This window comes from Dasypus novemcinctus, chromosome 25, assembly GCF_030445035.2.
Source record: "Dasypus novemcinctus isolate mDasNov1 chromosome 25, mDasNov1.1.hap2, whole genome shotgun sequence".
In the NCBI taxonomy this organism is placed as follows: domain Eukaryota; kingdom Metazoa; phylum Chordata; class Mammalia; order Cingulata; family Dasypodidae; genus Dasypus; species Dasypus novemcinctus.
In genome coordinates this window covers 56,304,056-56,315,763 of record NC_080697.1, presented here as the reverse complement: position 1 = coordinate 56,315,763, position 11,708 = coordinate 56,304,056, and the positions used below count along the sequence as shown (strand labels likewise).

The following is an 11,708-nucleotide window of genomic DNA, read 5'->3' as shown; positions in this document are numbered from 1 at the left end:
TGTGCCTTTCCCACAAATAGGGTACTCTTTAAATTTTGCTTGGCAGTCAGTTTGTAAGTGACTGTCTTGTCATTACAATATGCTGACTTAGATCATTGGTACTATAAACACATACATATTTCCCATTAGCATTTTATTCAAATTAGTAGGGATGATTATAAGTAATAGAATTAATATCTTCAGAATGGTGGAGGGTTGAAACCAGATCCTTTCTAGGATGTTGGAATCACTCATTTATCTTTGTGTCTAGGGGGACCCTCTATTTCACTAGATATTGGTATCACCACATTAACCACCTTCTGAGCTCTCCTCTCTGCTTATTAATTGAAACCATGAGGCTGGTAAGCTATTCCTACTTAGAACACATCTCATTTTTCTTTGCCTGTGATTCACTTAGGCTTTACTTTGCTCTATCCCATTTATACACATTGAAAAAAATTGTAAATACTGAAAAAATTAGCTTAAAATAAGAAAAATATCCACATATGTTAATGATTTCCCACTAATTAAATTAATAAAAGTGGAAGTCTATTGTATCTACCTTTCCTTTGAATCAACAACCACCTTTTCATAAATTTTATAGTGACATCCCTCTTTTGAATAGCATTATGAACATGTAGAATTCTTTAGATTCAAACTGACCAATTAACCCATAAGTTTCTTTTTGCTGTTTTTTGTTTGTTTGTTTGTTTTTACAATTGATGGCTGATGCTCAAATTGTGGCTCACTGGGAAGCAAAGGCATGTTTCTATTAATGTAAACCATTCAGGACAGAATTCACAATAAAACTGGACAGCACAGATAACCCTTATGCCAACTCAGACAAACAAATAAGGAAAGGCCAAACACAGTGAAGCCAATGCTTTAACTTTATTTTGGATAGAGAAGTAAGAAAAAGCACAGAGTATAGAGAGTAAAATCGGTCTTTTCAAAATCTTCAGACTGGACCTTGCACTGCTTTTCATCTCAGTTGACACAGCTCAGTGGCAACACTGCAAACCGACAGGTATGCCCAAACAGACCCCGCGTGGACGCTCCCAGGACCTGCAGAGCCCAAATCTACAAGTGCAGGCCATTCTCCGCTGAGGGCCTGGGAAGAGAAGGGGCATGTCAGGCACAGTGGGAAAGGAGGGAATAGGAAGAGGCAGAGCCAGACCAGGGGAGATGCTCTAAGAGACGTGTCTGCCACTAATCAACCAATATACACCAGTCATAAAAGGATGGAGAGAATGCACATTTGTCCTAGACAAAAGAAATCTTACTCTGAATTGCTCATGAAGGGTCATCAATCATTTACAGGTTTATCACATCCCCTGTGATACTGCTCCCATATTCAGCATTACTCACCTCTCATTCTAGCCCATCCAAACACACCAGCTTTTGAGCCCCACCTGCAGGTGCTAAGGAGCAATGCAAAGAAGCTGGAAGCTGGTCTAGCCTCTGACCCTGCAGCTGCTGAGTCTCCCACTCGCACCTCCTGGAACCCAATTCTCTGGTGTTCCAAGAAGCCTAGAAGAGTCTCTAGCTTGAAGGCCCTCACTTCCTAATGCTATTGTGGCTTCATGGTGGCACCTCTGGGCTCTCACCTGCAGCCTCTTGAGTGGCCCTTTCATCCCCCAGAAAGGAGATGGCCATATCGTGGTCCTGGGCCTCAGGCTGCTCCTCAGCATGTCCTCTGAAGGGCTTAGCATGGGTCAGGAAGGCCAACAGGAGAACAGCAGAGAGGACAGCAAGCGTCCTCATGGCAGAGAATCACCAGGGGTCAGACCAGGACAGGAGAGCAGGAGGCTGAGTGTGGTGGAGAGGCAAGAGGTTCACTCCTGCCTTTATAGGTGTGTCAGGACCTAAATGTGTCAATACCTGAGGGAGGGGTGTCAGCCCATGATCCTCCTGTTACCTGAGTCACTTTGATGTTCCTCTAATCTGCTTCTCCTTCTACTTACAATATGCATCGGTTTGCTTGGTGTCCATGTTTGCTTTTCACAGGTGATGATGCTATTAGGCCCTTGATAAGCCTCCCTACTACTCCTCTGTTTGAATATTTATGAGTGAAAATATTTGTGTGTGTATACCTCTAAAACAGTCTAGAAAAAAAGTAAATGACTACAAGGGGGAAATGATCAAACTGCATTGGACTTTTCCCTAGCAACATTGGTACTAGAGGCCATTTTTTAATTTTGTAAGGGAAAGCAACCTGAATGTGGAATTCTATTTTGAGACAATATATATCATTCAGATTTATGGGGGCAAGTTGTCTTTTTTGAGCATATTCACAAAGGAAATGTATAGTACATGAATATTTTTTTAATTGCTCAATGTTATATTCTAATAAAATAGAAAAGAGTCCAAGTAAGCAGAACTAGAAATAGAAAAACAGAGTTGAAAAGACTCATTAAACTGTCTATATTTTGTTTAGATTGTTATTCCATTAATGGTTGATAATAAGGTTAGACATGTTAATATTGTTGTTAGGAAACATTATTAAACAAATTAGATTGAATTAAAACATTTTATGAATTACCATTTGGTATTAAAATTCCCCCAAATTTCAACAAAACATGGAAATTTAATAAGAAGAAGAGAAAGAGGGGATTATGGATAATGATGAACTCAATATGAACATACTCATTTAAAGAGATGTTGAAAAGCTATAATATTGACCAATGGAAGTCTGTACAATGAGGATATATAATAAGTAAAAAGATATAGTAGAAGGAAGAAATGATAGAAGGAAGGAAAGTGAAAATCAATTCATTCTCTTTAACTAAGAAAGAAAATGTCAGGAATTATAGTAGAACATGCAAACAAAATGCCAGGAAGGCCGTTCACCCCACCACCTGCTTGTGCGAAAGTTTCCCTTTATCCTCATTCCATTGAAAGTTCTATGAGGGCAGGGAACTTATCTGCTGAGATCTTTGTGCTCATCTGTGTGATTTTGGGAAGGTACTGCTCTGCCCTCAGCTTTTTTTTAATTCTTAACTTCATCTTCATTTTGTTCTTGCAAGGATAAATTTTTTTTTTTTAAAAAGTGCAAATTGTTTAGAGAAGTACCTGACAACTCAAAATATATTCCTGTTGTAGTTATTGTTTTTGTCATCATCAGCATCACCTGCTGAAATGTAAACACTAAGGTAGAGGTTAGCACTGAGGAAGAGGTACAACCATGCCTGGAATACACAGTTGAACTAGTGAACCAACAGCAACAATTGTGGTCCTGTGCCCAAAATCTCAGCTTTCACTGTCTGATTGTGTGGGCCTCACTGTGCCCTGTTGATTGTGGACACCTAGTTGGCACTGTCTCAATGCACCATGCCTTCCCCTTCCTTTTACACTGTTGCTGAGCTCTGCGTACACAGCTGCTATTGCTTCATGAGCTGAGCTGAGGCAGGGTGGGAGAAGGAAGTGCATAAGGGAAATGTGTTCCAGTATGACAACACCCCATGGTTTCCGTCATGTGTGTCTTCATCACCCAGATTCCTCTATTATAGGAAAATTCTTACCTCAGGTTTTCTTCACCCTTCCCTGGTCCCCAATTTATTTGGGTCTAAATTCTGGAAAGAAAAATGAACGGCTAAAAATTGTAACATCCAGGTGTTTAACAGGTAGAATCTAGCATCCCCACAAACCAGAAGGTGCCTGTGCACCTGTGTGTTTGGGATCAGGTCACTCTGAGTCCACCTTTCAGCCTAAAATACAGCCCTACCTTGGAACCTCCATCTCTTTGGTTTCTTTCTGGGAGAAGTGTTTCTAGGGCTCTCTAGTGGCATTTTGGAAAGGTATTTAGTGTTTTAATGTGCTTATGAGTAATAATTAAGAATAAAATACCTTTCTTTTTGCAGCAGAGCATCCATGGCCTACTGTCCCTGACATCAAACCTGTGGTCATTGAAAAGAAAGCATAAGATGCACACTTCTCGCCTCCACTTTGACCTACTCTTGCTTCTCCTAATCCAGGGCCAGGACGGAAGCAGCACAGCCACCCCCATCTGGAAACCTTCTTACAGATGGCATGAATTCCCATGACCTGTGACTTAGGAATTCAGGAAGAAAATGAACATGGCTGTACTTAGAAGTATGGTGAAAGGGACATGGTGTGAAAGGAGAGATGAACAGGTACAGAAGGTGCTTTTCGAGAAGTTTGTATTCCAGCCTAGTCCGGGAAACTAAAGATGCTCAGCTGTGCCCCTTGTTATGCTAATGGTCAAGTTCATGGGGAAGGAGAGTTTATGGGACTTTAGCAAACAGGAACAGCAGGTGTGTACACGGAGCTGCTATTCCTAGACCAGAGGAGCACTGGAGGTTTGAGCCATCCAACCCCACAGGCTCCTTCACCCTCAGCAATGTGCACATCAAACATCCTGAGGGCAGACCATTCTTGGGAGTTTATTCCTCTCTGATCCTGCACCTTTGACCTGTATAATATCAGAGCTGGTATCTGCTTGGTTCCTGCTCCCCATCCAGGATGCTGACATACAGGTGCCCCACAGACACGAGGTACGTTGCTCTCTTCTGCATTCTACCGTGGCCCTGAGGCCAGCTGAGCCACCAGGAAGAAGCTGAGGTTCCCACCAGGAGGGGCCCTGGGCAGAGGGCAGAATGTGGCAGCTCCTCAGCTCTGGTGGCTTCTGGGAAGGGACCAGACCCCATGTGAGGGGTTCCAGGCCCAGGTGTGCCCTTCATAAGCCATGGTGTCATGAGCAAGTGACCGGCCCCTCCAGCCTCTGCTCTTTCCTGTAAGCTGAGGCCCTTGGAGCAGAGGCTCCCAGAAGCCCTTGGGTTGCTAAAGCTGCTAGCTCCAGGGTGTGCATGTGAGGCTCAGCAGCTGCAGCAGAGACTGAGGCATGTCTAGTAGAGGACTCATGCACTCTAGGGTCAGCATTTCAGGGCATCCATGTCAGAGTGTGTGCTGGGTGGTGTGTGCTTGCTCATCTGTGTATATTTGTGCATAATGAGGGGCAGCGGTTGGTAAGTTGGAAACGTTGGGCTGTTGTGGGTGCAAGTATGTGTGTCTCTGAGTGAGTGTGGGTGTTACAGGAAATAAATGAGAGACCAAACAAGGGAAAGACCCACATCCTGAGTGACCAGCCTATGGCCAGTTAAATGTCCTTTACCTGCTCTATTAGGACCCATGGCCCAGATGTCCTGGAGGGACTGATCTTCCCTGGGCTGCTCCATGCCATGACCCACCCACTCACCAGTGCCCCCAGGGCCCATGGTCGGCCTGACATGCCCCTTCTTTCCCAGGCCTTTAGGAGAGACCCTCCTGCCACTGCAGATCCTGAAGTTGCAATGGCCTGAGCCCCTGACTCAGGGGCAGCCCCTGCATGATCTGCTGCTCTGAGCTCTGCCAATGGAGAACCAGAGCAGCACAATTTTCCACCTAAAGGTGTGGAAATAGCAGTTGTACTTCATGACTTTCTCTCTCCAAATCAATGTTTTGTCATGAGCTCAGTGTGTGTTGATGTTTTTAAATTAATTTTTACATGACATGGTAAGTTTATATTCTTCCAGCCATTGATAGATAAGGTCAATGCTGTGTAGCTGAGCGAGAGGGTTTCGTCCTCGCTCAGGCCCAAGAGTCGGGGGGACTTGCTCCTGCCGAACCACCGGCGGGGCGTGCCCCAAGAGGGAGCACCGGTTCTCCAGGCGTGGGGGACGCGCGGTTGGGGAAAAACCACGGAGACCGCTTGAGCGCAAGAACAGGTCTGCTTTATTGCAGAAGTACACTTGGTTGTATAGGCAGGGAAGGGGGTGGAGTATGAAGGGGAGAGCAGGGCGGAGGGGTGGCTGCGGATTGGCTAAAACTGGGGGGGCAGACCTCTGGTAATACGCCGTAAGCAGTTACTGGGGAAGAGGGCAGATTGTAGGTTGGTAATATGGGCGGGACTGGTGGGAAGGGTGGCGGGGGCTGGAAGGGGAGGAGGGGTGGAGAAAGGCGGCAACAATGCTGTATCATCCACCATATGCTTGACCCCTGATGATGCTCACCTACGGCCCAATGTTGGTCCATGGGCGGCAATGTCCTCACTCATTCTGGGTGTAGCTACAAGAAAGAGGGAAGAGTGTAAAGACCCATGTGAGAGCTTGATGTTTTGTCTGAGCAAAAGTAGAAAATGCCATGGTGAGCCTTTGAGGTAATAGGAGATGCTGGCATGAATTCATGCCCAGCACTGGTGGTGACACTGGGGACACTTGAACTCAGTGATGGGTAAGACTTTTCCACTGCCCAGCCTCCTTCCCATACATATATATCACCCTAAGCTTGTCTCTCTCACCATCACCATCAAAATCATCATATGATTAGTGCTTTTTAAGCACCTCCTCTTTCCAGCACCTGTTCCTGATCATCACTCAGTTAATCTCACCAACCACATCTTGTAGTAGGCTCTATTATTCACTTACAAATGAAGGAAATGGAGATCAGGATGGTCAAGTGTAGCAGTTTGATATAACTGATGAATTCCTAAAAGAAATACTGGATTATGCTTGTAATCTGATCTGTCTCTGGGCATGACTGAGCTATGATTAGGGCACTGCAATCCCACCCCTTGGTGGGTGGGGACTCACAAATAAAGGGCATGGCAAAGGACAGACTTGGGGATTTCTGATGTTAGAGTTTGATGCTGAAGACCCGGGAAGTCAGCACACAGAGGAAAATAAAGCCAGCCCCAGGAATGTAGGAACCCAGGAAGCTTGAACCCTCACAGATGTTGGCAGCCATCTTGCTCCAAATACACTTTGGTGAGGGATGTAACTTATGCTTTATGGGCTGGTATCTGCAAGCTCCTACCCCAAATAAATACCCTTTATGAAAACCAACCAAATTCTTGTATTTTGCATCAGCACCCCTTTGGCTGATAATACATCAAGTATTTTGATTACAGTCTGCCTGCTTAGAGGCAGCCTTGGGGTTTCATCTGTGGCCCTGAGGTTCCAAAATCTGTACAGTAGAGCTTTTGTGAGAGTGCCTGCCCCCCTGGGATAGCTGCAAGGAGCAGCCTAACACATGCCTTTCTGTGGATATATGCTGTCATTAATTTGGAGAAATACTAAGGTCTGGAAATACTGGATATAAGGTAGGTATCCATTTTTATTTAATTGAATTGATCCATACATCCAAGGGGATTGATAAATCTGAATCTGTAGGGCAGGCTACAAATTGGAAAGTTGATAAAGATGATGTTGGATTCCCCAGGAGAAACTGTCTGAAGTAGAGATAAAGAGACTCCTTCCTGACTGCTGAAGTCCTTTAAGGTCTCTACCTCCATTGTCAATGATAGTTGTAGTCAGCCACAGATATAGTCAACTGACCCATGATTGATTCACCTGTTAAACACTCACAGTAACTGTCAAGTCAAGGCTTGCTTGACCAAACAACTGGCCACCATAACCAGTCAAGTTGACTCATGAAATTAACCCTGTGCTCTTCATGTCTGATGCAGTAGTTACACCACTCCCCCAGCAGAACAAGAGGTCCAGTTCTCTGCATCTCTCCTCCCCCACACTCAATATTGTTAGTCTTTGAAATTTAGGTGTTGTAGTGGCATCTCACTTTGGTTTTAATGTTTTCTGTTCCTTAATAACACTGTGAAGTATCTTATTTGTCACTATATCATAATTTATCAGGATTTATATCCTGTTTTGTTCATGCCTGTCCAAATCTTTTGTCTTTTTCCCCTCCAAATTAGAAGTCTAAGACATTTTTGTGTTTATTACTTCATTATATAATATATATTCTATGTACAAATCCTTTGTCTGATACCTATATTAAGAACAATTTTCTCATTCTGTGGCTTGCCTTTAATTTTCAGGAGCAGAGATTTTAAATTTTGATGAAGTTGCTGATGTTTTTCTTTTAATATTTGTGTGTGTGTGTGTGTGTTCCTGCTAAGAAATATTTTCCTATCCCTGGTTGTGAAGATTTTTCTCCTGTGTTATCATCTTTGAATGTTATCATTATTTGAAACCATCTCAGTATCTTGAATAAAAACCATGACAATTTCACTGGTTAAAGCTTTTATACTTAGGACTATACTCCACCTCAGGTATACTTTCTATGTATGGTGTGTGGTAGAAGTTGATATTCATTATCTGTATATTTTTTTTGGTTAGATATCCTGTTCACCCGGCAGTGTTTGTTGCAAATTTTTTTCATCCTCTCTGGGAAGGGTGGGTAGGGAAGAATTGTTATGCTACATAATTTATTTCACATGGGGTTCTGTAGACTCTGGTCAATCCCATGCAACAGCACCCTAAGGACAGCCTTGCTGGCTTCCCTTGACCAGGTTGAGTTTCTCACATTTCAGCCTCCACTTCTTGTCCATCTGCACTCAGAGGCCTTTGCAAATCACTGCAATGTACTGCTCCCTGGGAAGGACAACCTTCTCAGGAAACCACTTTACCAAGGCTGTGTGGTGTTCACTGCTCTTCAGTAATTCCATAGATATGTATGATTTTATGTTATCTGAATTGTTCATTTAGATTTTCTTGATGCTACCTGAGGAAAAGATCTTTGATGTACACATATCCTAAATTGGAAGTGGAATGTTTTCCTTTGTAATTTCAATGAAAACCAGGGTGATTTTGCTCATTCAGAGGCCCACCATTAACTACTGGAAGTACCATCCCAAACTAGTTTAGGAGAGGATGGGGATGTAATTTACTCTTAGGAAGAATTTGAGGGTCATAAGAAGACCACTAGAGGAGAAAGAAGGTTGTAATTTTGAGCCTGGACTGGTCACAACCAGAGAGCAATATCCCAGGCTGGAAATGCTGATGGAGTTTTATCAAATGGTAAGATTGATCAGACTTGTATTCAGTTGTTTATTTTGTGGTGCTCTGTAATTCCCACCTATTATATAAAACCGGCAATTTAAAACATCTATTACACATAACTGCTCTGAGTTACTTGTTTTCTTCAGAGGGGAATGGGGAGAATATAAGAGCAATGTGCTGAGTGAGTCAAAGTATGTTGGACAACAGCAGGTGTGGTGGAGGACAAGGTAAAGAGTGACTCAGTAAAGCAGAAACTTACAGAAAGATTAAAATAGGAGGAATGTGCTCTGCAGAGGGCTCCTTGGAGGTATCAGGGCAATTAGAGCTTTATCATGGGATATGGAAGAGGGATTCATTCAATTTTGATTAATTAAAAAAAAGATCAATCCCTTGTAATAGATGTCCACAACTTTACCTGCTCCTGTATCTCTATCTCTTTCTTTTAGAAAATATCTGTTTTACTCAGTGTGATTCTTGGAGGGGAAGGGGTTGTTAATCAAAGGTTCTTTGCCATAGGAGGAAGCTTGAGGCACAAAATTACCAATCAGAAACCCTAAACCTATGAGCACAGTGATTGTTACAGTTGTGGGCACCTGGAGCCAGTAGGACACTTATTATAAGGATGCTGAGGTGAAAATTCCCCTCAAAGAGGGGTGATAGTTTCCTGACACAGAGAAAAGCTTTTGGAAAATGAGGTCAAAACCATAGAAGGAAAACAGAGCTGAAAGGACTCTAATACTTTCTTCTCATGTGTTTAAATCATTCTTGTTCTTATTCGATTGCTTTGTGTTATCTGCTAGTGAAAGTGTTCTGACTAAAAACACTATAAAGTAGGAAGACTTGCAGACACTTGGGCTTACATTTTGGTTTCCTGTGTAGGAGCCTTTTGAATTCTTGGAAGGCACCCATATGCTTCCCCAACTAAGCTCTATCCTAGATTTGAGCCATGCTATCCTCTCCATGCCCACAACTTTGTTAGGTTATGGGTGACTAGGAGTGCAAACTGGCAAGTCATAGGCTGTGCTGTAGTTCAGAATGACACCCCAAATCAGAGCATAAATATGGAAACTTGCCTGAAATTAATGTCAGAGCATGAGGGTATCATTTACTTGAGATTGGTTGAGACAGTAAGAAGGCACGTGCAATACCATGGGAGCAGACCAAAGTAGTCAGGGGTAAACAATTCTACTGAAAATTACAGGCTAGAGAACATCCATGGGTTAGTGCTGAAATCAACAGTATTTAGCTCCATAGACTTGGGAATGATGACCTAGGATATGAGCCTCAGTGGAGGGTTTAAATTTGAATAATGTCATCGGTGCCTGAATGAATCGCATGGACTTTGGTATTAACAACATAGTACTGAAAGGCACTGAAGACCCTGGAGAAATTCTGACAAGGTGTGTGGGAAACAAAGGCATGCTGTTTCCATGGTAACAAGTTACTTTCTGACCAATGGGTCATGCTGTCTCTGGAGATGTATGTGCATGTGGCTAATCTCTCTGGGAAACATAACATTCCAATAGAACCCAGACTTGATATCTCAAGTAACCTGGGCAACAAGATTTATGAGTATAATTGTTTCAATAACATAATAGAACATCTTAGGCTTTAGTTACTCTCTTATCCACTGTGCACTGTGTTTTCATTAATGAAGTTATGGGAATAGTTAGCTAGAATAGTTGCTGGTTCTCACGGTTGCTTGGGGTATATAAAAAAGCCCCTGATATTAATAAACTTGTCTGATGAGCTTGAGAAATCAATGCTCCCAGAACCCCTGATCCCAATCTCTCTTTGTCTTTAATTCCCGATACCCTTCAGGTCTGTGACTCTGACATCTGGCACCCAATGTGGGGCCTGAAGTAGTGACTGCAGCAGAGATTCTTCCATGACAGTATCAGGAACAAAGAACTGAAAACCTTCCTGAAAGGTTGAGGCATCCATCAAAGGGTGACTCGAGTCTGACCACACAGTGGTAAGAATTTTAATTAATCCTGTTTTCCGCTAGCATCAGGGTATTGGTAATCAACCAGGATGGCTGGAAGAATATTCACAGGTACTAAAATCTCATTTAAATACTGTCAGAGTCTCAGAAAACAACTGCTAATTTACTTAAATTCTTTGCTCTAGTACAAAAACACTGTTATTGGTTTCAGCCACAAGGAAAAAAATCTTTTAAATCTTAAACAGAGGAAACAAGTAATGAAGATGCCACTTAGAGCATACCAAAAAAGAAAAACTATACCCCTGTTGGTGTGAGCTTTAGGACAACAAACTGCAGGAGCCTTAGATCCTTTACAGTCTAAAGAAGGAGAGAAAGATGAAATTACTATATTTTCTAAGAATATAAGTAAATTTGAAATGAAAGAAAGTAAATTGAAACAAGAACAGGAACTTGAGGCAAATGGGGAACCATCAGGTTTTTTCCCTCATCCTGATATTAACCCTTTCATCAATAAAAGCTCAGTGAAGTGTCCTAATGAAATATCTTCTGTGTATCCAGTACAACCCTCTGCACCTACTGAATTGCCATCTGTTACTAAGACTAAATTAGAAATGTTTTCAGATGTTGCTGATGCTTTGCCTTATGTTAAACAATTATTATCTGCTTTCCCTGTAACATTACATGCGATACCACCAGATACAAATAATTTGCAAGGGGGTGTCCAGTTTCATCCTGAGCCAATACCTTTTAAACTATTGAAAGATTTCAAATGGGCAAAGATAATAAACAAAGTCCTTGTTAGTGAAATCAGGCTTGTAAGAAACTCTCTGTTAAAGTGTTAACTAAGATAAGAAAATTGTTCTGGCAGCAACTCTGCAAACCCCCTGCTGTCTACATGACAATGTAGCTGTGGGCTACTGGGGGTTAATAGAGTTAAGCCATGTTTCCATGCTAATTCTGATTCGGCTTATTTAACCAAGATAATAAAA

The 11,708-nt window shown here is 42.5% G+C and overlaps 1 long non-coding RNA gene across 1 annotated transcript; it reads right to left on the bottom strand.

The window, feature by feature from the left end:
• Positions 1–851: 851 nt before the first annotated feature.
• LOC131275965 (uncharacterized) lies at positions 852–1,785 on the bottom strand. The gene is made up of 2 exons (XR_009183433.1): positions 1,587–1,785; positions 852–1,090 (listed from the first exon to the last, which is right to left on the bottom strand). It is a non-coding gene; the product is annotated as an uncharacterized lncRNA (long non-coding RNA).
• Between the last annotated feature and the right edge of the window lie 9,923 nt (positions 1,786–11,708).